The 19263-nt window shown below is 47.0% G+C and overlaps 13 non-coding genes and 1 pseudogene across 13 annotated transcripts; all 14 read right to left on the bottom strand.

Moving 5' to 3' along the window:
• Positions 1 to 787: 787 nt before the first annotated feature.
• On the bottom strand, positions 788 to 978 carry LOC142270026 (U2 spliceosomal RNA). Its single transcript, XR_012735398.1, has one exon. It is a non-coding gene; the product is annotated as a U2 spliceosomal RNA (small nuclear RNA).
• A 1117-nt stretch (positions 979 to 2095) lies between these two features.
• On the bottom strand, positions 2096 to 2289 carry LOC142270135 (U2 spliceosomal RNA). The gene has a single exon (XR_012735491.1). It is a non-coding gene; the product is annotated as a U2 spliceosomal RNA (small nuclear RNA).
• Positions 2290 to 4208: 1919 nt separating this feature from the next.
• On the bottom strand, positions 4209 to 4399 carry LOC142270025 (U2 spliceosomal RNA). The gene has a single exon (XR_012735397.1). It is a non-coding gene; the product is annotated as a U2 spliceosomal RNA (small nuclear RNA).
• Positions 4400 to 5516: 1117 nt separating this feature from the next.
• LOC142270024 (U2 spliceosomal RNA) lies at positions 5517 to 5707 on the bottom strand. Its single transcript, XR_012735396.1, has one exon. It is a non-coding gene; the product is annotated as a U2 spliceosomal RNA (small nuclear RNA).
• Positions 5708 to 6824: 1117 nt separating this feature from the next.
• Positions 6825 to 7015, bottom strand: LOC142270023 (U2 spliceosomal RNA). The gene has a single exon (XR_012735395.1). It is a non-coding gene; the product is annotated as a U2 spliceosomal RNA (small nuclear RNA).
• A 1117-nt stretch (positions 7016 to 8132) lies between these two features.
• On the bottom strand, positions 8133 to 8355 carry LOC142270147 (U2 spliceosomal RNA; annotated as a pseudogene).
• A 1319-nt stretch (positions 8356 to 9674) lies between these two features.
• LOC142270022 (U2 spliceosomal RNA) lies at positions 9675 to 9865 on the bottom strand. Its single transcript, XR_012735394.1, has one exon. It is a non-coding gene; the product is annotated as a U2 spliceosomal RNA (small nuclear RNA).
• A 1117-nt stretch (positions 9866 to 10982) lies between these two features.
• On the bottom strand, positions 10983 to 11173 carry LOC142270019 (U2 spliceosomal RNA). The gene has a single exon (XR_012735392.1). It is a non-coding gene; the product is annotated as a U2 spliceosomal RNA (small nuclear RNA).
• Positions 11174 to 12290: 1117 nt separating this feature from the next.
• On the bottom strand, positions 12291 to 12481 carry LOC142270018 (U2 spliceosomal RNA). Its single transcript, XR_012735391.1, has one exon. It is a non-coding gene; the product is annotated as a U2 spliceosomal RNA (small nuclear RNA).
• A 1117-nt stretch (positions 12482 to 13598) lies between these two features.
• On the bottom strand, positions 13599 to 13789 carry LOC142270017 (U2 spliceosomal RNA). The gene has a single exon (XR_012735390.1). It is a non-coding gene; the product is annotated as a U2 spliceosomal RNA (small nuclear RNA).
• A 1117-nt stretch (positions 13790 to 14906) lies between these two features.
• Positions 14907 to 15097, bottom strand: LOC142270016 (U2 spliceosomal RNA). Its single transcript, XR_012735389.1, has one exon. It is a non-coding gene; the product is annotated as a U2 spliceosomal RNA (small nuclear RNA).
• Positions 15098 to 16214: 1117 nt separating this feature from the next.
• LOC142270015 (U2 spliceosomal RNA) lies at positions 16215 to 16405 on the bottom strand. Its single transcript, XR_012735388.1, has one exon. It is a non-coding gene; the product is annotated as a U2 spliceosomal RNA (small nuclear RNA).
• A 1117-nt stretch (positions 16406 to 17522) lies between these two features.
• On the bottom strand, positions 17523 to 17713 carry LOC142270014 (U2 spliceosomal RNA). Its single transcript, XR_012735387.1, has one exon. It is a non-coding gene; the product is annotated as a U2 spliceosomal RNA (small nuclear RNA).
• Positions 17714 to 18830: 1117 nt separating this feature from the next.
• LOC142270013 (U2 spliceosomal RNA) lies at positions 18831 to 19021 on the bottom strand. Its single transcript, XR_012735386.1, has one exon. It is a non-coding gene; the product is annotated as a U2 spliceosomal RNA (small nuclear RNA).
• Between the last annotated feature and the right edge of the window lie 242 nt (positions 19022 to 19263).

Genomic DNA, 19263 nt, shown 5'->3' with positions numbered 1-19263 from the left:
AAAGCCCTTTCATCATCCCCAAACCCTAATCTTTTCCCTTTCCTTCCCAGCCCCCAAACCCTGCCCTCTGTACCTTTCTCACCACCCGCTTCCCTTCTCCTGTCATCCCCCTACCACCCGGGAAAAAAAGAGATTGCCCCCTCCTTCCACTAGCCCACCCTCCCACCCAAAGAACAACTTCTTCTGCGCAGCTTGTTTTCTAGGCAGCAGCGCTATTGTGATGTCATCGGGGGGCATTGTGACAAGCCGCCAGTGTTCCGTCTCTTCATGTTGTGCACTGTTCAAACCGAAAATACATCAACAGGCAGGCTACAGAAAAGCTTACTAACAAAGGTTAGAGAGGGGCTTTCTCAGAGGGCTTTTTACAGTTTGTCTATTCCCAATTAGCCGGTTTAGTATACTTAATGAAAGTACTAATTCTTTCATAGGCCGCCCATTCTTAGTATTTGACGTTCAGGTAACAACAGGTAACTTTATTTGGAGTGGAAGCAGAGAGATAACACCAGATGCCAATTGTAGATCCTCTCACACCTGTGGTCACTGCAGCATCTGACTCCACTTTGTCCAAAAGGGATCTATTCCATTCAATTACACATGATCTAGATTAGACTGACAACAAGATACTGCACGGGACATAGCAGAGTTGGTGAAGTTGAGTGGTGATGAGTTTGCTATTTGGATGAATAAAGCAAGTAAAAAGTGTGTTAGATAAAAATTCATTTCAATTCGCTAATCGGGCTAATATGAATCAGGTGAATCGAGTTCTGCTTTTGGAAACTGGGTTAAGAAGGGGTGCACCGTTCCTGGAGGTACTGCAATACCAGGTCAATGCGTGGAGTGGACAGAGCAAGCTCTTTTTCCATCTCCCTGTTCTAAAAATCCATTTAATATATGGTCCCCAGATAGGGGACGTATCAGATATTAAACTGATAAGAACAGATACTACACTTGATCTTAGCCAAAAGGCCGAGAAGCGATAACCAGAATTGGTTTGGGCCTCGAGTGGCACCCTGGCCTATGCCGGACACATCTTAGGGAGAGAGAGCGAGAGGGAGACAAACCCACGCCTACACAAGACATTTTGTCACCCAAGCCAACCCTTGAAAAGGCTGCTTTGCAGAGCAAAAACAAGAAGAATGGTGCGTTTTGCAGCCGCCGCCCACTGCAATGAATCTGAATAACTCCTCCTTTAGGGCGCAAGCAACTCCCCTCCCCCTTGCAGTCTTTCCAATTCACGATACAAAAAGACGGACAGGACAGGTTGCCTGACTTTCCGTCACTGCCACCCTTTGCCATCCTTACCCGTAGAAAGCCCTTTCATCATCCCCAAACCCTAATCTTTTCCCTTTCCTTCCCAGCCCCCAAACCCTGCCCTCTGTACCTTTCTCACCACCCGCTTCCCTTCTCCTGTCATCCCCCTACCACCCGGGAAAAAAAGAGATTGCCCCCTCCTTCCACTAGCCCACCCTCCCACCCAAAGAACAACTTCTTCTGCGCAGCTTGTTTTCTAGGCAGCAGCGCTATTGTGATGTCATCGGGGGGCATTGTGACAAGCCGCCAGTGTTCCGTCTCTTCATGTTGTGCACTGTTCAAACCGAAAATACATCAACAGGCAGGCTACAGAAAAGCTTACTAACAAAGGTTAGAGAGGGGCTTTCTCAGAGGGCTTTTTACAGTTTGTCTATTCCCAATTAGCCGGTTTAGTATACTTAATGAAAGTACTAATTCTTTCATAGGCCGCCCATTCTTAGTATTTGACGTTCAGGTAACAACAGGTAACTTTATTTGGAGTGGAAGCAGAGAGATAACACCAGATGCCAATTGTAGATCCTCTCACACCTGTGGTCACTGCAGCATCTGACTCCACTTTGTCCAAAAGGGATCTATTCCATTCAATTACACATGATCTAGATTAGACTGACAACAAGATACTGCACGGGACATAGCAGAGTTGGTGAAGTTGAGTGGTGATGAGTTTGCTATTTGGATGAATAAAGCAAGTAAAAAGTGTGTTAGATAAAAATTCATTTCAATTCGCTAATCGGGCTAATATGAATCAGGTGAATCGAGTTCTGCTTTTGGAAACTGGGTTAAGAAGGGGTGCACCGTTCCTGGAGGTACTGCAATACCAGGTCAATGCGTGGAGTGGACAGAGCAAGCTCTTTTTCCATCTCCCTGTTCTAAAAATCCATTTAATATATGGTCCCCAGATAGGGGACGTATCAGATATTAAACTGATAAGAACAGATTTTTTGATTTAATGAAGCTTTCCAAAGCACCACAAAAAATGCATGACCGAAGTCACACCAAAAACAGTGCAAAGGCTAGGATTCGTGTGGACCCCACCGTGAGGAGAGGGTCCCCAAAAATCAACCCCATCCCTCCGAGCCAGAAGGCCACAGCAAGGGTCAGGGATCTTCGGTGCTCCCCCAAGCCGAAGCCTGGTTGAGCCTTGTCGTTGCTCCCAGCGTCCACCCAGGCATCTTACCCAAGTGGAGTAGAGAGCTACTAGTTGTTGGTTTTGCAGCCGAAACTGCCCGGACCGTCAACCGGTGTTGGTTTCTCAGCCCAAGGCTAACCGGACCTCCAACCGGGTGTTGGTTTCTCAGCCGAAGCTGACCCAGACCTCCAACCGGGTGTTGGTTTCTCAGCCGAAGCTGACCCAGACCTCCAACCGGGTGTTAGTTTCTCAGCCCAAAGCTGACCAGACCTCCGACCGGGATTATAAAAATTTCCCTTCCTAGCCAGAAGGCCGGGATAGGGTAATATGCTCAAAAAGTATGAAAAGGCAAGGTACGGTGTGCTACAGAGCCCAAGGCTTGCCGGGGTCCCAAGCCAGCAAGCTCAGACTCACTCCAGGGTCGTCAGTCCTGGGGCACGTTGTACCATAGCCCCCCACCCTTACTCAGTCTAATAGCCTCGATCCTGGTAGGGCCATGTTTTCCTCTAGATGAATATACTATCCACCCAGAGTACTAGCAAGCGCAACCTTCCAGTGTGCATTGTATCATTGTACTAAGGTGGCCTGGAGCTTAAACCACCTCTTCGAACAACACTACACTTGATCTTAGCCAAAAGGCCGAGAAGCGATAACCAGAATTGGTTTGGGCCTCGAGTGGCACCCTGGCCTATGCCGGACACATCTTAGGGAGAGAGAGCGAGAGGGAGACAAACCCACGCCTACACAAGACATTTTGTCACCCAAGCCAACCCTTGAAAAGGCTGCTTTGCAGAGCAAAAACAAGAAGAATGGTGCGTTTTGCAGCCGCCGCCCACTGCAATGAATCTGAATAACTCCTCCTTTAGGGCGCAAGCAACTCCCCTCCCCCTTGCAGTCTTTCCAATTCACGATACAAAAAGACGGACAGGACAGGTTGCCTGACTTTCCGTCACTGCCACCCTTTGCCATCCTTACCCGTAGAAAGCCCTTTCATCATCCCCAAACCCTAATCTTTTCCCTTTCCTTCCCAGCCCCCAAACCCTGCCCTCTGTACCTTTCTCACCACCCGCTTCCCTTCTCCTGTCATCCCCCTACCACCCGGGAAAAAAAGAGATTGCCCCCTCCTTCCACTAGCCCACCCTCCCACCCAAAGAACAACTTCTTCTGCGCAGCTTGTTTTCTAGGCAGCAGCGCTATTGTGATGTCATCGGGGGGCATTGTGACAAGCCGCCAGTGTTCCGTCTCTTCATGTTGTGCACTGTTCAAACCGAAAATACATCAACAGGCAGGCTACAGAAAAGCTTACTAACAAAGGTTAGAGAGGGGCTTTCTCAGAGGGCTTTTTACAGTTTGTCTATTCCCAATTAGCCGGTTTAGTATACTTAATGAAAGTACTAATTCTTTCATAGGCCGCCCATTCTTAGTATTTGACGTTCAGGTAACAACAGGTAACTTTATTTGGAGTGGAAGCAGAGAGATAACACCAGATGCCAATTGTAGATCCTCTCACACCTGTGGTCACTGCAGCATCTGACTCCACTTTGTCCAAAAGGGATCTATTCCATTCAATTACACATGATCTAGATTAGACTGACAACAAGATACTGCACGGGACATAGCAGAGTTGGTGAAGTTGAGTGGTGATGAGTTTGCTATTTGGATGAATAAAGCAAGTAAAAAGTGTGTTAGATAAAAATTCATTTCAATTCGCTAATCGGGCTAATATGAATCAGGTGAATCGAGTTCTGCTTTTGGAAACTGGGTTAAGAAGGGGTGCACCGTTCCTGGAGGTACTGCAATACCAGGTCAATGCGTGGAGTGGACAGAGCAAGCTCTTTTTCCATCTCCCTGTTCTAAAAATCCATTTAATATATGGTCCCCAGATAGGGGACGTATCAGATATTAAACTGATAAGAACAGATACTACACTTGATCTTAGCCAAAAGGCCGAGAAGCGATAACCAGAATTGGTTTGGGCCTCGAGTGGCACCCTGGCCTATGCCGGACACATCTTAGGGAGAGAGAGCGAGAGGGAGACAAACCCACGCCTACACAAGACATTTTGTCACCCAAGCCAACCCTTGAAAAGGCTGCTTTGCAGAGCAAAAACAAGAAGAATGGTGCGTTTTGCAGCCGCCGCCCACTGCAATGAATCTGAATAACTCCTCCTTTAGGGCGCAAGCAACTCCCCTCCCCCTTGCAGTCTTTCCAATTCACGATACAAAAAGACGGACAGGACAGGTTGCCTGACTTTCCGTCACTGCCACCCTTTGCCATCCTTACCCGTAGAAAGCCCTTTCATCATCCCCAAACCCTAATCTTTTCCCTTTCCTTCCCAGCCCCCAAACCCTGCCCTCTGTACCTTTCTCACCACCCGCTTCCCTTCTCCTGTCATCCCCCTACCACCCGGGAAAAAAAGAGATTGCCCCCTCCTTCCACTAGCCCACCCTCCCACCCAAAGAACAACTTCTTCTGCGCAGCTTGTTTTCTAGGCAGCAGCGCTATTGTGATGTCATCGGGGGGCATTGTGACAAGCCGCCAGTGTTCCGTCTCTTCATGTTGTGCACTGTTCAAACCGAAAATACATCAACAGGCAGGCTACAGAAAAGCTTACTAACAAAGGTTAGAGAGGGGCTTTCTCAGAGGGCTTTTTACAGTTTGTCTATTCCCAATTAGCCGGTTTAGTATACTTAATGAAAGTACTAATTCTTTCATAGGCCGCCCATTCTTAGTATTTGACGTTCAGGTAACAACAGGTAACTTTATTTGGAGTGGAAGCAGAGAGATAACACCAGATGCCAATTGTAGATCCTCTCACACCTGTGGTCACTGCAGCATCTGACTCCACTTTGTCCAAAAGGGATCTATTCCATTCAATTACACATGATCTAGATTAGACTGACAACAAGATACTGCACGGGACATAGCAGAGTTGGTGAAGTTGAGTGGTGATGAGTTTGCTATTTGGATGAATAAAGCAAGTAAAAAGTGTGTTAGATAAAAATTCATTTCAATTCGCTAATCGGGCTAATATGAATCAGGTGAATCGAGTTCTGCTTTTGGAAACTGGGTTAAGAAGGGGTGCACCGTTCCTGGAGGTACTGCAATACCAGGTCAATGCGTGGAGTGGACAGAGCAAGCTCTTTTTCCATCTCCCTGTTCTAAAAATCCATTTAATATATGGTCCCCAGATAGGGGACGTATCAGATATTAAACTGATAAGAACAGATACTACACTTGATCTTAGCCAAAAGGCCGAGAAGCGATAACCAGAATTGGTTTGGGCCTCGAGTGGCACCCTGGCCTATGCCGGACACATCTTAGGGAGAGAGAGCGAGAGGGAGACAAACCCACGCCTACACAAGACATTTTGTCACCCAAGCCAACCCTTGAAAAGGCTGCTTTGCAGAGCAAAAACAAGAAGAATGGTGCGTTTTGCAGCCGCCGCCCACTGCAATGAATCTGAATAACTCCTCCTTTAGGGCGCAAGCAACTCCCCTCCCCCTTGCAGTCTTTCCAATTCACGATACAAAAAGACGGACAGGACAGGTTGCCTGACTTTCCGTCACTGCCACCCTTTGCCATCCTTACCCGTAGAAAGCCCTTTCATCATCCCCAAACCCTAATCTTTTCCCTTTCCTTCCCAGCCCCCAAACCCTGCCCTCTGTACCTTTCTCACCACCCGCTTCCCTTCTCCTGTCATCCCCCTACCACCCGGGAAAAAAAGAGATTGCCCCCTCCTTCCACTAGCCCACCCTCCCACCCAAAGAACAACTTCTTCTGCGCAGCTTGTTTTCTAGGCAGCAGCGCTATTGTGATGTCATCGGGGGGCATTGTGACAAGCCGCCAGTGTTCCGTCTCTTCATGTTGTGCACTGTTCAAACCGAAAATACATCAACAGGCAGGCTACAGAAAAGCTTACTAACAAAGGTTAGAGAGGGGCTTTCTCAGAGGGCTTTTTACAGTTTGTCTATTCCCAATTAGCCGGTTTAGTATACTTAATGAAAGTACTAATTCTTTCATAGGCCGCCCATTCTTAGTATTTGACGTTCAGGTAACAACAGGTAACTTTATTTGGAGTGGAAGCAGAGAGATAACACCAGATGCCAATTGTAGATCCTCTCACACCTGTGGTCACTGCAGCATCTGACTCCACTTTGTCCAAAAGGGATCTATTCCATTCAATTACACATGATCTAGATTAGACTGACAACAAGATACTGCACGGGACATAGCAGAGTTGGTGAAGTTGAGTGGTGATGAGTTTGCTATTTGGATGAATAAAGCAAGTAAAAAGTGTGTTAGATAAAAATTAATTTCAATTCGCTAATCGGGCTAATATGAATCAGGTGAATCGAGTTCTGCTTTTGGAAACTGGGTTAAGAAGGGGTGCACCGTTCCTGGAGGTACTGCAATACCAGGTCAATGCGTGGAGTGGACAGAGCAAGCTCTTTTTCCATCTCCCTGTTCTAAAAATCCATTTAATATATGGTCCCCAGATAGGGGACGTATCAGATATTAAACTGATAAGAACAGATACTACACTTGATCTTAGCCAAAAGGCCGAGAAGCGATAACCAGAATTGGTTTGGGCCTCGAGTGGCACCCTGGCCTATGCCGGACACATCTTAGGGAGAGAGAGCGAGAGGGAGACAAACCCACGCCTACACAAGACATTTTGTCACCCAAGCCAACCCTTGAAAAGGCTGCTTTGCAGAGCAAAAACAAGAAGAATGGTGCGTTTTGCAGCCGCCGCCCACTGCAATGAATCTGAATAACTCCTCCTTTAGGGCGCAAGCAACTCCCCTCCCCCTTGCAGTCTTTCCAATTCACGATACAAAAAGACGGACAGGACAGGTTGCCTGACTTTCCGTCACTGCCACCCTTTGCCATCCTTACCCGTAGAAAGCCCTTTCATCATCCCCAAACCCTAATCTTTTCCCTTTCCTTCCCAGCCCCCAAACCCTGCCCTCTGTACCTTTCTCACCACCCGCTTCCCTTCTCCTGTCATCCCCCTACCACCCGGGAAAAAAAGAGATTGCCCCCTCCTTCCACTAGCCCACCCTCCCACCCAAAGAACAACTTCTTCTGCGCAGCTTGTTTTCTAGGCAGCAGCGCTATTGTGATGTCATCGGGGGGCATTGTGACAAGCCGCCAGTGTTCCGTCTCTTCATGTTGTGCACTGTTCAAACCGAAAATACATCAACAGGCAGGCTACAGAAAAGCTTACTAACAAAGGTTAGAGAGGGGCTTTCTCAGAGGGCTTTTTACAGTTTGTCTATTCCCAATTAGCCGGTTTAGTATACTTAATGAAAGTACTAATTCTTTCATAGGCCGCCCATTCTTAGTATTTGACGTTCAGGTAACAACAGGTAACTTTATTTGGAGTGGAAGCAGAGAGATAACACCAGATGCCAATTGTAGATCCTCTCACACCTGTGGTCACTGCAGCATCTGACTCCACTTTGTCCAAAAGGGATCTATTCCATTCAATTACACATGATCTAGATTAGACTGACAACAAGATACTGCACGGGACATAGCAGAGTTGGTGAAGTTGAGTGGTGATGAGTTTGCTATTTGGATGAATAAAGCAAGTAAAAAGTGTGTTAGATAAAAATTCATTTCAATTCGCTAATCGGGCTAATATGAATCAGGTGAATCGAGTTCTGCTTTTGGAAACTGGGTTAAGAAGGGGTGCACCGTTCCTGGAGGTACTGCAATACCAGGTCAATGCGTGGAGTGGACAGAGCAAGCTCTTTTTCCATCTCCCTGTTCTAAAAATCCATTTAATATATGGTCCCCAGATAGGGGACGTATCAGATATTAAACTGATAAGAACAGATTTTTTTTTTTTTTTTTTTTTTTTTTTTTTTTTTTTGAGATTTCATCCGCAAATTTTCAGAAACGGTCATCGGCCACCACACAAAAGCGCAGTGCCGCAGGTGATCGCCTCCCGAGCCCAGGAACCACCAGCCAAAAGGGGACGTAAGCACCAAAAGGCGCAACAATCCCCAAGGCCGGCGGTTGTGCAAGCCCGGGCCCCTCCCAGCCAAGACCAAGGCAAACCCAATGAAGGGACTACACTTGATCTTAGCCAAAAGGCCGAGAAGCGATAACCAGAATTGGTTTGGGCCTCGAGTGGCACCCTGGCCTATGCCGGACACATCTTAGGGAGAGAGAGCGAGAGGGAGACAAACCCACGCCTACACAAGACATTTTGTCACCCAAGCCAACCCTTGAAAAGGCTGCTTTGCAGAGCAAAAACAAGAAGAATGGTGCGTTTTGCAGCCGCCGCCCACTGCAATGAATCTGAATAACTCCTCCTTTAGGGCGCAAGCAACTCCCCTCCCCCTTGCAGTCTTTCCAATTCACGATACAAAAAGACGGACAGGACAGGTTGCCTGACTTTCCGTCACTGCCACCCTTTGCCATCCTTACCCGTAGAAAGCCCTTTCATCATCCCCAAACCCTAATCTTTTCCCTTTCCTTCCCAGCCCCCAAACCCTGCCCTCTGTACCTTTCTCACCACCCGCTTCCCTTCTCCTGTCATCCCCCTACCACCCGGGAAAAAAAGAGATTGCCCCCTCCTTCCACTAGCCCACCCTCCCACCCAAAGAACAACTTCTTCTGCGCAGCTTGTTTTCTAGGCAGCAGCGCTATTGTGATGTCATCGGGGGGCATTGTGACAAGCCGCCAGTGTTCCGTCTCTTCATGTTGTGCACTGTTCAAACCGAAAATACATCAACAGGCAGGCTACAGAAAAGCTTACTAACAAAGGTTAGAGAGGGGCTTTCTCAGAGGGCTTTTTACAGTTTGTCTATTCCCAATTAGCCGGTTTAGTATACTTAATGAAAGTACTAATTCTTTCATAGGCCGCCCATTCTTAGTATTTGACGTTCAGGTAACAACAGGTAACTTTATTTGGAGTGGAAGCAGAGAGATAACACCAGATGCCAATTGTAGATCCTCTCACACCTGTGGTCACTGCAGCATCTGACTCCACTTTGTCCAAAAGGGATCTATTCCATTCAATTACACATGATCTAGATTAGACTGACAACAAGATACTGCACGGGACATAGCAGAGTTGGTGAAGTTGAGTGGTGATGAGTTTGCTATTTGGATGAATAAAGCAAGTAAAAAGTGTGTTAGATAAAAATTCATTTCAATTCGCTAATCGGGCTAATATGAATCAGGTGAATCGAGTTCTGCTTTTGGAAACTGGGTTAAGAAGGGGTGCACCGTTCCTGGAGGTACTGCAATACCAGGTCAATGCGTGGAGTGGACAGAGCAAGCTCTTTTTCCATCTCCCTGTTCTAAAAATCCATTTAATATATGGTCCCCAGATAGGGGACGTATCAGATATTAAACTGATAAGAACAGATACTACACTTGATCTTAGCCAAAAGGCCGAGAAGCGATAACCAGAATTGGTTTGGGCCTCGAGTGGCACCCTGGCCTATGCCGGACACATCTTAGGGAGAGAGAGCGAGAGGGAGACAAACCCACGCCTACACAAGACATTTTGTCACCCAAGCCAACCCTTGAAAAGGCTGCTTTGCAGAGCAAAAACAAGAAGAATGGTGCGTTTTGCAGCCGCCGCCCACTGCAATGAATCTGAATAACTCCTCCTTTAGGGCGCAAGCAACTCCCCTCCCCCTTGCAGTCTTTCCAATTCACGATACAAAAAGACGGACAGGACAGGTTGCCTGACTTTCCGTCACTGCCACCCTTTGCCATCCTTACCCGTAGAAAGCCCTTTCATCATCCCCAAACCCTAATCTTTTCCCTTTCCTTCCCAGCCCCCAAACCCTGCCCTCTGTACCTTTCTCACCACCCGCTTCCCTTCTCCTGTCATCCCCCTACCACCCGGGAAAAAAAGAGATTGCCCCCTCCTTCCACTAGCCCACCCTCCCACCCAAAGAACAACTTCTTCTGCGCAGCTTGTTTTCTAGGCAGCAGCGCTATTGTGATGTCATCGGGGGGCATTGTGACAAGCCGCCAGTGTTCCGTCTCTTCATGTTGTGCACTGTTCAAACCGAAAATACATCAACAGGCAGGCTACAGAAAAGCTTACTAACAAAGGTTAGAGAGGGGCTTTCTCAGAGGGCTTTTTACAGTTTGTCTATTCCCAATTAGCCGGTTTAGTATACTTAATGAAAGTACTAATTCTTTCATAGGCCGCCCATTCTTAGTATTTGACGTTCAGGTAACAACAGGTAACTTTATTTGGAGTGGAAGCAGAGAGATAACACCAGATGCCAATTGTAGATCCTCTCACACCTGTGGTCACTGCAGCATCTGACTCCACTTTGTCCAAAAGGGATCTATTCCATTCAATTACACATGATCTAGATTAGACTGACAACAAGATACTGCACGGGACATAGCAGAGTTGGTGAAGTTGAGTGGTGATGAGTTTGCTATTTGGATGAATAAAGCAAGTAAAAAGTGTGTTAGATAAAAATTCATTTCAATTCGCTAATCGGGCTAATATGAATCAGGTGAATCGAGTTCTGCTTTTGGAAACTGGGTTAAGAAGGGGTGCACCGTTCCTGGAGGTACTGCAATACCAGGTCAATGCGTGGAGTGGACAGAGCAAGCTCTTTTTCCATCTCCCTGTTCTAAAAATCCATTTAATATATGGTCCCCAGATAGGGGACGTATCAGATATTAAACTGATAAGAACAGATACTACACTTGATCTTAGCCAAAAGGCCGAGAAGCGATAACCAGAATTGGTTTGGGCCTCGAGTGGCACCCTGGCCTATGCCGGACACATCTTAGGGAGAGAGAGCGAGAGGGAGACAAACCCACGCCTACACAAGACATTTTGTCACCCAAGCCAACCCTTGAAAAGGCTGCTTTGCAGAGCAAAAACAAGAAGAATGGTGCGTTTTGCAGCCGCCGCCCACTGCAATGAATCTGAATAACTCCTCCTTTAGGGCGCAAGCAACTCCCCTCCCCCTTGCAGTCTTTCCAATTCACGATACAAAAAGACGGACAGGACAGGTTGCCTGACTTTCCGTCACTGCCACCCTTTGCCATCCTTACCCGTAGAAAGCCCTTTCATCATCCCCAAACCCTAATCTTTTCCCTTTCCTTCCCAGCCCCCAAACCCTGCCCTCTGTACCTTTCTCACCACCCGCTTCCCTTCTCCTGTCATCCCCCTACCACCCGGGAAAAAAAGAGATTGCCCCCTCCTTCCACTAGCCCACCCTCCCACCCAAAGAACAACTTCTTCTGCGCAGCTTGTTTTCTAGGCAGCAGCGCTATTGTGATGTCATCGGGGGGCATTGTGACAAGCCGCCAGTGTTCCGTCTCTTCATGTTGTGCACTGTTCAAACCGAAAATACATCAACAGGCAGGCTACAGAAAAGCTTACTAACAAAGGTTAGAGAGGGGCTTTCTCAGAGGGCTTTTTACAGTTTGTCTATTCCCAATTAGCCGGTTTAGTATACTTAATGAAAGTACTAATTCTTTCATAGGCCGCCCATTCTTAGTATTTGACGTTCAGGTAACAACAGGTAACTTTATTTGGAGTGGAAGCAGAGAGATAACACCAGATGCCAATTGTAGATCCTCTCACACCTGTGGTCACTGCAGCATCTGACTCCACTTTGTCCAAAAGGGATCTATTCCATTCAATTACACATGATCTAGATTAGACTGACAACAAGATACTGCACGGGACATAGCAGAGTTGGTGAAGTTGAGTGGTGATGAGTTTGCTATTTGGATGAATAAAGCAAGTAAAAAGTGTGTTAGATAAAAATTCATTTCAATTCGCTAATCGGGCTAATATGAATCAGGTGAATCGAGTTCTGCTTTTGGAAACTGGGTTAAGAAGGGGTGCACCGTTCCTGGAGGTACTGCAATACCAGGTCAATGCGTGGAGTGGACAGAGCAAGCTCTTTTTCCATCTCCCTGTTCTAAAAATCCATTTAATATATGGTCCCCAGATAGGGGACGTATCAGATATTAAACTGATAAGAACAGATACTACACTTGATCTTAGCCAAAAGGCCGAGAAGCGATAACCAGAATTGGTTTGGGCCTCGAGTGGCACCCTGGCCTATGCCGGACACATCTTAGGGAGAGAGAGCGAGAGGGAGACAAACCCACGCCTACACAAGACATTTTGTCACCCAAGCCAACCCTTGAAAAGGCTGCTTTGCAGAGCAAAAACAAGAAGAATGGTGCGTTTTGCAGCCGCCGCCCACTGCAATGAATCTGAATAACTCCTCCTTTAGGGCGCAAGCAACTCCCCTCCCCCTTGCAGTCTTTCCAATTCACGATACAAAAAGACGGACAGGACAGGTTGCCTGACTTTCCGTCACTGCCACCCTTTGCCATCCTTACCCGTAGAAAGCCCTTTCATCATCCCCAAACCCTAATCTTTTCCCTTTCCTTCCCAGCCCCCAAACCCTGCCCTCTGTACCTTTCTCACCACCCGCTTCCCTTCTCCTGTCATCCCCCTACCACCCGGGAAAAAAAGAGATTGCCCCCTCCTTCCACTAGCCCACCCTCCCACCCAAAGAACAACTTCTTCTGCGCAGCTTGTTTTCTAGGCAGCAGCGCTATTGTGATGTCATCGGGGGGCATTGTGACAAGCCGCCAGTGTTCCGTCTCTTCATGTTGTGCACTGTTCAAACCGAAAATACATCAACAGGCAGGCTACAGAAAAGCTTACTAACAAAGGTTAGAGAGGGGCTTTCTCAGAGGGCTTTTTACAGTTTGTCTATTCCCAATTAGCCGGTTTAGTATACTTAATGAAAGTACTAATTCTTTCATAGGCCGCCCATTCTTAGTATTTGACGTTCAGGTAACAACAGGTAACTTTATTTGGAGTGGAAGCAGAGAGATAACACCAGATGCCAATTGTAGATCCTCTCACACCTGTGGTCACTGCAGCATCTGACTCCACTTTGTCCAAAAGGGATCTATTCCATTCAATTACACATGATCTAGATTAGACTGACAACAAGATACTGCACGGGACATAGCAGAGTTGGTGAAGTTGAGTGGTGATGAGTTTGCTATTTGGATGAATAAAGCAAGTAAAAAGTGTGTTAGATAAAAATTCATTTCAATTCGCTAATCGGGCTAATATGAATCAGGTGAATCGAGTTCTGCTTTTGGAAACTGGGTTAAGAAGGGGTGCACCGTTCCTGGAGGTACTGCAATACCAGGTCAATGCGTGGAGTGGACAGAGCAAGCTCTTTTTCCATCTCCCTGTTCTAAAAATCCATTTAATATATGGTCCCCAGATAGGGGACGTATCAGATATTAAACTGATAAGAACAGATACTACACTTGATCTTAGCCAAAAGGCCGAGAAGCGATAACCAGAATTGGTTTGGGCCTCGAGTGGCACCCTGGCCTATGCCGGACACATCTTAGGGAGAGAGAGCGAGAGGGAGACAAACCCACGCCTACACAAGACATTTTGTCACCCAAGCCAACCCTTGAAAAGGCTGCTTTGCAGAGCAAAAACAAGAAGAATGGTGCGTTTTGCAGCCGCCGCCCACTGCAATGAATCTGAATAACTCCTCCTTTAGGGCGCAAGCAACTCCCCTCCCCCTTGCAGTCTTTCCAATTCACGATACAAAAAGACGGACAGGACAGGTTGCCTGACTTTCCGTCACTGCCACCCTTTGCCATCCTTACCCGTAGAAAGCCCTTTCATCATCCCCAAACCCTAATCTTTTCCCTTTCCTTCCCAGCCCCCAAACCCTGCCCTCTGTACCTTTCTCACCACCCGCTTCCCTTCTCCTGTCATCCCCCTACCACCCGGGAAAAAAAGAGATTGCCCCCTCCTTCCACTAGCCCACCCTCCCACCCAAAGAACAACTTCTTCTGCGCAGCTTGTTTTCTAGGCAGCAGCGCTATTGTGATGTCATCGGGGGGCATTGTGACAAGCCGCCAGTGTTCCGTCTCTTCATGTTGTGCACTGTTCAAACCGAAAATACATCAACAGGCAGGCTACAGAAAAGCTTACTAACAAAGGTTAGAGAGGGGCTTTCTCAGAGGGCTTTTTACAGTTTGTCTATTCCCAATTAGCCGGTTTAGTATACTTAATGAAAGTACTAATTCTTTCATAGGCCGCCCATTCTTAGTATTTGACGTTCAGGTAACAACAGGTAACTTTATTTGGAGTGGAAGCAGAGAGATAACACCAGATGCCAATTGTAGATCCTCTCACACCTGTGGTCACTGCAGCATCTGACTCCACTTTGTCCAAAAGGGATCTATTCCATTCAATTACACATGATCTAGATTAGACTGACAACAAGATACTGCACGGGACATAGCAGAGTTGGTGAAGTTGAGTGGTGATGAGTTTGCTATTTGGATGAATAAAGCAAGTAAAAAGTGTGTTAGATAAAAATTCATTTCAATTCGCTAATCGGGCTAATATGAATCAGGTGAATCGAGTTCTGCTTTTGGAAACTGGGTTAAGAAGGGGTGCACCGTTCCTGGAGGTACTGCAATACCAGGTCAATGCGTGGAGTGGACAGAGCAAGCTCTTTTTCCATCTCCCTGTTCTAAAAATCCATTTAATATATGGTCCCCAGATAGGGGACGTATCAGATATTAAACTGATAAGAACAGATACTACACTTGATCTTAGCCAAAAGGCCGAGAAGCGATAACCAGAATTGGTTTGGGCCTCGAGTGGCACCCTGGCCTATGCCGGACACATCTTAGGGAGAGAGAGCGAGAGGGAGACAAACCCACGCCTACACAAGACATTTTGTCACCCAAGCCAACCCTTGAAAAGGCTGCTTTGCAGAGCAAAAACAAGAAGAATGGTGCGTTTTGCAGCCGCCGCCCACTGCAATGAATCTGAATAACTCCTCCTTTAGGGCGCAAGCAACTCCCCTCCCCCTTGCAGTCTTTCCAATGCACGATACAAAAAGACGGACAGGACAGGTTGCCTGACTTTCCGTCACTGCCACCCTTTGCCATCCTTACCCGTAGAAAGCCCTTTCATCATCCCCAAACCCTAATCTTTTCCCTTTCCTTCCCAGCCCCCAAACCCTGCCCTCTGTACCTTTCTCACCACCCGCTTCCCTTCTCCTGTCATCCCCCTACCACCCGGGAAAAAAAGAGATTGCCCCCTCCTTCCACTAGCCCACCCTCCCACCCAAAGAACAACTTCTTCTGCGCAGCTTGTTTTCTAGGCAGCAGCGCTATTGTGATGTCATCGGGGGGCATTGTGACAAGCCGCCAGTGTTCCGTCTCTTCATGTTGTGCACTGTTCAAACCGAAAATACATCAACAGGCAGGCTACAGAAAAGCTTACTAACAAAGGTTAGAGAGGGGCTTTCTCAGAGGGCTTTTTACAGTTTGTCTATTCCCAATTAGCCGGTTTAGTATACTTAATGAAAGTACTAATTCTTTCATAGGCCGCCCATTCTTAGTATTTGACGTTCAGGTAACAACAGGTAACTTTATTTGGAGTGGAAGCAGAGAGATAACACCAGATGCCAATTGTAGATCCTCTCACACCTGTGGTCACTGCAGCATCTGACTCCACTTTGTCCAAAAGGGATCTATTCCATTCAATTACACATGATCTAGATTAGACTGACAACAAGATACTGCACGGGACATAGCAGAGTTGGTGAAGTTGAGTGGTGATGAGTTTGCTATTTGGATGAATAAAGCAAGTAAAAAGTGTGTTAGATAAAAATTCATTTCAATTCGCTAATCGGGCTAATATGAATCAGGTGAATCGAGTTCTGCTTTTGGAAACTGGGTTAAGAAGGGGTGCACCGTTCCTGGAGGTACTGCAATACCAGGTCAATGCGTGGAGTGGACAGAGCAAGCTCTTTTTCCATCTCCCTGTTCTAAAAATCCATTTAATATATGGTCCCCAGATAGGGGACGTATCAGATATTAAACTGATAAGAACAGATACTACACTTGATCTTAGCCAAAAGGCCGAGAAGCGATAACCAGAATTGGTTTGGGCCTCGAGTGGCACCCTGGCCTATGCCGGACACATCTTAGGGAGAGAGAGCGAGAGGGAGACAAACCCACGCCTACACAAGACATTTTGTCACCCAAGCCAACCCTTGAAAAGGCTGCTTTGCAGAGCAAAAACAAGAAGAATGGTGCGTTTTGCAGCCGCCGCCCACTGCAATGAATCTGAATAACTCCTCCTTTAGGGCGCAAGCAACTCCCCTCCCCCTTGCAGTCTTTCCAATTCACGATACAAAAAGACGGACAGGACAGGTTGCCTGACTTTCCGTCACTGCCACCCTTTGCCATCCTTACCCGTAGAAAGCCCTTTCATCATCCCCAAACCCTAATCTTTTCCCTTTCCTTCCCAGCCCCCAAACCCTGCCCTCTGTACCTTTCTCACCACCCGCTTCCCTTCTCCTGTCATCCCCCTACCACCCGGGAAAAAAAGAGATTGCCCCCTCCTTCCACTAGCCCACCCTCCCACCCAAAGAACAACTTCTTCTGCGCAGCTTGTTTTCTAGGCAGCAGCGCTATTGTGATGTCATCGGGGGGCATTGTGACAAGCCGCCAGTGTTCCGTCTCTTCATGTTGTGCACTGTTCAAACCGAAAATACATCAACAGGCAGGCTACAGAAAAGCTTACTAACAAAGGTTAGAGAGGGGCTTTCTCAGAGGGCTTTTTACAGTTTGTCTATTCCCAATTAGCCGGTTTAGTATACTTAATGAAAGTACTAATTCTTGCATAGGCCGCCCATTCTTAGTATTTGACGTTCAGGTAACAACAGGTAACTTTATTTGGAGTGGAAGCAGAGAGATAACACCAGATGCCAATTGTAGATCCTCTCACACCTGTGGTCACTGCAGCATCTGACTCCACTTTGTCCAAAAGGGATCTATTCCATTCAATTACACATGATCTAGATTAGACTGACAACAAGATACTGCACGGGACATAGCAGAGTTGGTGAAGTTGAGTGGTGATGAGTTTGCTATTTGGATGAATAAAGCAAGTAAAAAGTGTGTTAGATAAAAATTCATTTCAATTCGCTAATCGGGCTAATATGAATCAGGTGAATCGAGTTCTGCTTTTGGAAACTGGGTTAAGAAGGGGTGCACCGTTCCTGGAGGTACTGCAATACCAGGTCAATGCGTGGAGTGGACAGAGCAAGCTCTTTTTCCATCTCCCTGTTCTAAAAATCCATTTAATATATGGTCCCCAGATAGGGGACGTATCAGATATTAAACTGATAAGAACAGATACTACACTTGATCTTAGCCAAAAGGCCGAGAAGCGATAACCAGAATTGGTTTGGGCCTCGAGTGGCACCCTGGCCTATGCCGGACACATCTTAGGGAGAGAGAGCGAGAGGGAGACAAACCCACGCCTACACAAGACATTTTGTCACCCAAGCCAACCCTTGAAAAGGCTGCTTTGCAGAGCAAAAACAAGAAGAATGGTGCGTTTTGCAGCCGCCGCCCACTGCAATGAATCTGAATAACTCCTCCTTTAGGGCGCAAGCAACTCCCCTCCCCCTTGCAGTCTTTCCAATTCACGATACAAAAAGACGGACAGGACAGGTTGCCTGACTTTCCGTCACTGCCACCCTTTGCCATCCTTACCCATAGAAAGCCCTTTCATCATCCCCAAACCCTAATCTTTTCCCTTTCCTTCCCAGCCCCCAAACCCTGCCCTCTGTACCTTTCTCACCACCCGCTTCCCTTCTCCTGTCATCCCCCTACCACCCGGGAAAAAAAGAGATTGCCCCCTCCTTCCACTAGCCCACCCTCCCACCCAAAGAACAACTTCTTCTGCGCAGCTTGTTTTCTAGGCAGCAGCGCTATTGTGATGTCATCGGGGGGCATTGTGACAAGCCGCCAGTGTTCCGTCTCTTCATGTTGTGCACTGTTCAAACCGAAAATACATCAACAGGCAGGCTACAGAAAAGCTTACTAACAAAGGTTAGAGAGGGGCTTTCTCAGAGGGCTTTTTACAGTTTGTCTATTCCCAATTAGCCGGTTTAGTATACTTAATGAAAGTACTAATTCTTTCATAGGCCGCCCATTCTTAGTATTTGACGTTCAGGTAACAACAGGTAACTTTATTTGGAGTGGAAGCAGAGAGATAACACCAGATGCCAATTGTAGATCCTCTCACACCTGTGGTCACTGCAGCATCTGACTCCACTTTGTCCAAAAGGGATCTATTCCATTCAATTACACATGATCTAGATTAGACTGACAACAAGATACTGCACGGGACATAGCAGAGTTGGTGAAGTTGAGTGGTGATGAGTTTGCTATTTGGATGAATAAAGCAAGTAAAAAGTGTGTTAGATAAAAATTCATTTCAATTCGCTAATCGGGCTAATATGAATCAGGTGAATCGAGTTCTGCTTTTGGAAACTGGGTTAAGAAGGGGTGCACCGTTCCTGGAGGTACTGCAATACCAGGTCAATGCGTGGAGTGGACAGAGCAAGCTCTTTTTCCATCTCCCTGTTCTAAAAATCCATTTAATATATGGTCCCCAGATAGGGGACGTATCAGATATTAAACTGATAAGAACAGATACTACACTTGATCTTAGCCAAAAGGCCGAGAAGCGATAACCAGAATTGGTTTGGGCCTCGAGTGGCACCCTGGCCTATGCCGGACACATCTTAGGGAGAGAGAGCGAGAGGGAGACAAACCCACGCCTACACAAGACATTTTGTCACCCAAGCCAACCCTTGAAAAGGCTGCTTTGCAGAGCAAAAACAAGAAGAATGGTGCGTTTTGCAGCCGCCGCCCACTGCAATGAATCTGAATAACTCCTCCTTTAGGGCGCAAGCAACTCCCCTCCCCCTTGC

This window comes from Anomaloglossus baeobatrachus, unplaced genomic scaffold, assembly GCF_048569485.1.
Source record: "Anomaloglossus baeobatrachus isolate aAnoBae1 unplaced genomic scaffold, aAnoBae1.hap1 Scaffold_325, whole genome shotgun sequence".
NCBI classification, from domain to species: domain Eukaryota; kingdom Metazoa; phylum Chordata; class Amphibia; order Anura; family Aromobatidae; genus Anomaloglossus; species Anomaloglossus baeobatrachus.
Note: the sequence above shows the minus strand (reverse complement) of the source record. Positions and strands in the feature narration are given on the sequence as shown.